The sequence below is a fragment of the Geospiza fortis genome, unplaced genomic scaffold, assembly GCF_000277835.1.
Source record: "Geospiza fortis unplaced genomic scaffold, GeoFor_1.0 scaffold135, whole genome shotgun sequence".
NCBI lineage: Eukaryota > Metazoa > Chordata > Aves > Passeriformes > Thraupidae > Geospiza > Geospiza fortis.
In genome coordinates, this window is record NW_005054646.1 from 215925 (window position 1) to 219460 (window position 3536).

Below are 3536 nucleotides of genomic sequence, written 5' to 3' on the forward strand. Positions count from 1 at the left end.
TGCCACAAAAAAAAAAAAAATTTTTAAAAAAAAAGGAAGTGCCTAAGTAGTCATTTATTAACAGTTATAAGTATCATTAGGTAGAAAGATGTGGTAAAATATAGATTAGAGCGGGAAGAGCGCAGGATCCGAGTGCCATTTTTCCTGTTCAGCGTTGTCATTACACATCCCGGCGTGCCGGATCACAGCCATGATTAGTGGCATCAAATGACTCCTGAAAAATGATTATGTGCCATTAAAGCCATCAGTCTGCCTGAAAGCAGCACAAACAAATGGCCGTGCCGGGCATGAGGCAGCAGCTCGGGGCTGGGATGTGACGGGAATCCCAGAGCCATGGGGATGGGAGGATGGGATGGGATGGGATGGGATGGGATGGGATGGGATGGGATGGGATGGGATGGGATGGGATGGGATGGGATGGGATGGGATGGGATGGGATGGGATGGATCTGGTGGGAACCAGCTCCCGGCACCGCAGGCTGGGGTTGTGGGGTGCCCCCGCTCCCCCTTCCTCTCTCCCTTTCAGCAGTTCCACAGTGTGGCCCAGGCACCACCCTCACGCTGGGAAAGAGCTCCCTGCAAGGGTGTGGCTTCAGCTCCAGCACCCCAAACCATCACCCCAACCCATCGCCCCCAAATCCCCAGCACCCCAACACATCACCCCAAATCCACCACCCCATCTCCATAACCCCAACCCATGACCCCAACCACTCATCCCAACCCATGATCCCAAATCCATCACCCCAAATCCACCATCCCCGATCCGCCACCCCATCTCCATAACCCCAACCAGTGACCCCAAACCCATCGCCCCAAATCCACCACTCCAAACCCACCATCCCAAACCCATCATTCCCAATCTATCATCCCAAATCCACCCCCCCAAACCCACCATCCCCAATCCATCACCCCAAATCCATCATCCCAAATCCATCATCCCAAAACCACCATCCCAAGTCCATCGCCCCATCTCCATAACCCCAACCAGTGACCCCAAACCCATCATCCCAGCTCCATTACCCCAAACCCATCATCCCAATCCACCACCCCCAAATCCATCATCCCAATCCAACACCCCAAACCCATCATCCCAAATCCACCATGCCCAAACCCATCATCCCCAAATCCACCATGCCCAAACCCATCATCCCCAAATCCAACACCCCAAACCCATCATCCCAAATCCATCACCTCAAACCCATCATCCCAAATCCACCACCCCATTGCCATAACCCCAACCAGTGATCCCAAATCCACCATCCCCAATCCACCACCCCAAACCCATCATCCCCAATCCAACACCCCAAACCCGTCATCCCAAATCCACCACCCCATTGCCATAACCCCAACCAGTGACCCCAAACCCATCATCCCAAATCCACCATCCCAAACCCATCTCCCTTACCTGACAATCCAGGCACAATCCTGGGACAATTCTGAGACAATCCTGGGACAATTCTGAGACAATCCTGGGGCAATCCTGGCACAATCCTGGGAAAATCCCAAAACCAATGACCCCAACCCTGTGCCCAGGCCGTGCCAGCCACTTGCAGCCCTCACTCCCTGCTGCTCCCAGGCCATCAATCCCGTGAGTCTGTCCAAGGAGTGAAACCCAAATGTCACATCTGCCAGACGGCTCAATCGAGGCTATCGATTGTCACTGAGAATATTCGCACTTCATTCACCTACTTAGTCCCTTCCCCCAGGCACACAGGAATTCATCAAACCTTGTCACACCACATAATAATTCTTGTTCCCAGGTGTTGTCGCAGCAGCTCAGACTTTCCCCAGCCTTCCTGGGCAAGCAGGAATTTAGGGAAGAAAGGATTCTCCGGCAGAATCAGTGTGACGGTGCTGAGACGTGAATTAACCCTGTGGCAGCCCAGGGAGGGCTCGGCCCCCTCCCCGTGCCCATGCAGAGGCTGCTCAGGCTTTGTTTCCAGCTCCTCGGGGTTTTTGGTGACTGGAATGAAATTAAATTGGGGAGAAAAGATGTTTTCCCATTGTTTGGAGCTTTTACTGACGTGTTTGTGCTGCCTTTGAACCTTTTGGAGCAGAGCAGGGACGTGGCTGCTCCCCTTCTCCAGAGGGGAAGGAAACACAGTTGGGAAGGAGATGGGGAGGAGAAGGGAAGGATGGATGGGGAGAGGGGCTCAGGGTGGTCCCTGCAGGGCTGTGGGGGCCACAAAACCTGATTGGGGTGATCAGGGTGCTGCTGGGCCCCAAAAGGGCCCCACGGAAAGGGGCAGGGTCACGGTGGCACATCTGTCACTGTCCCCAACCCGAGTGTCCTCTGTCCCTGCGCCACGTGGGGGTGGCAGTCACCAGCCCTCCCTCCTGGCTGAGATAAACGGGAAGCAGGAGCTGCTGCCCCCGAGTCACGTTTATTATTCATATTATTTGTGCGCCGATCTGACTCCGTGTAATGATTTAATCTGTTAATGGCCCCTGATTCAACTGCTCCTCTCCCGTTAATCTCCTCTCGCCATTTGCACCTGATTTCCTGATTTTTCTGACGCTGTTTTGGCAGCTGAGGGTCGGGTTTGCAGCTTTCCACGGGCACGGTGCCACGGCAGGTCACACAGGGGCTGTGACAGGATCCTGCGGAGCCGTGGATGGGAGGAAGAGGAGGAGGAGGAGGAGGAGGAGGAGGAGGAGGCAGCAGATCCCTCCCAAGGGAAACCTCTTGAGGCTGCCCAAACCTGGGGATCCAGAGGGCGTCGGGGGAGGTCCCAGCTCCAGCACCATCCCTGGACACAAAGGTGCCTCTGCTGTAGTGCTGGATGGGAGAAGCTGTTCTCCTCCTGGGAAAGCTCCTGGCATGCCAGCGTGCATCCCAACCCAGTGACAGGGTGGTGCTGGTCCCTGAATCACATCCCAGTGACAGGGTGATCCCTGTGTCACATCCCAGTGCCAGAGTGGTCCTTGTGTCCCATCCCAGTGACGAAGTGGTCTCTGCATCCCACCCCAGGGACAGAGTGATCCTGGTCCCTGTGTCCCACCCCAGTGACAGGGTGATCCCGGTCCCTGCATCCTGTCCCAGTGACAGGGCGATGCGGGTCCCCGTGCCCCCCCTTCCCCATCGGCACGGCCGTGCTCGCCCCCTGCCTGTGCCGTTGCCATTTTGCCGTTCCCCCCTCGCTCCGCCGGCCTCCCGGGCTGATTTATGAAGCCCAAGGCTGCAATCAAGGCCGCGGCCCCCGAGGACGCTCGGACCGGGAGCGGCGGCGGCTGAATGCCAATGGGGCCGGGGCTGGGGCCGGTCCCCGGCGGGAGGGAAGATGGATCTCTGCACCTGGGGATGCTCCGGGCAGGGCTGCGGGAGCGGGATGTGCTCCTGCTCACGGGAACGTGGCGTCAGGAGAGGGGACGCGCCGCATCCCTAACGCGGTGACAAATGCCATCCCTCCGGGAAGGAGCCCCCGAGGCAGAGCAAATATCTCAAATATCTCCCTGAAAGACAACAGCAGCGTGGCGAGTGACAGGCTTTGTCACCAGCTCCTGGAAAAGCCCCAGAGCCGCCCAGCCTTCGCCTCT

The 3536-nt window shown here is 57.1% G+C and overlaps 1 long non-coding RNA gene across 1 annotated transcript; it reads right to left on the reverse strand.

The window, feature by feature from the left end:
- Window positions 1–45: 45 nt before the first annotated feature.
- Window positions 46–1824, reverse strand: LOC115948948. The gene is made up of 3 exons (XR_004082683.1): window positions 1727–1824; window positions 1405–1490; window positions 46–214 (listed from the first exon to the last, which is right to left on the reverse strand). It is a non-coding gene; the product is annotated as an uncharacterized LOC115948948 (long non-coding RNA).
- Window positions 1825–3536: the final 1712 nt, after the last annotated feature.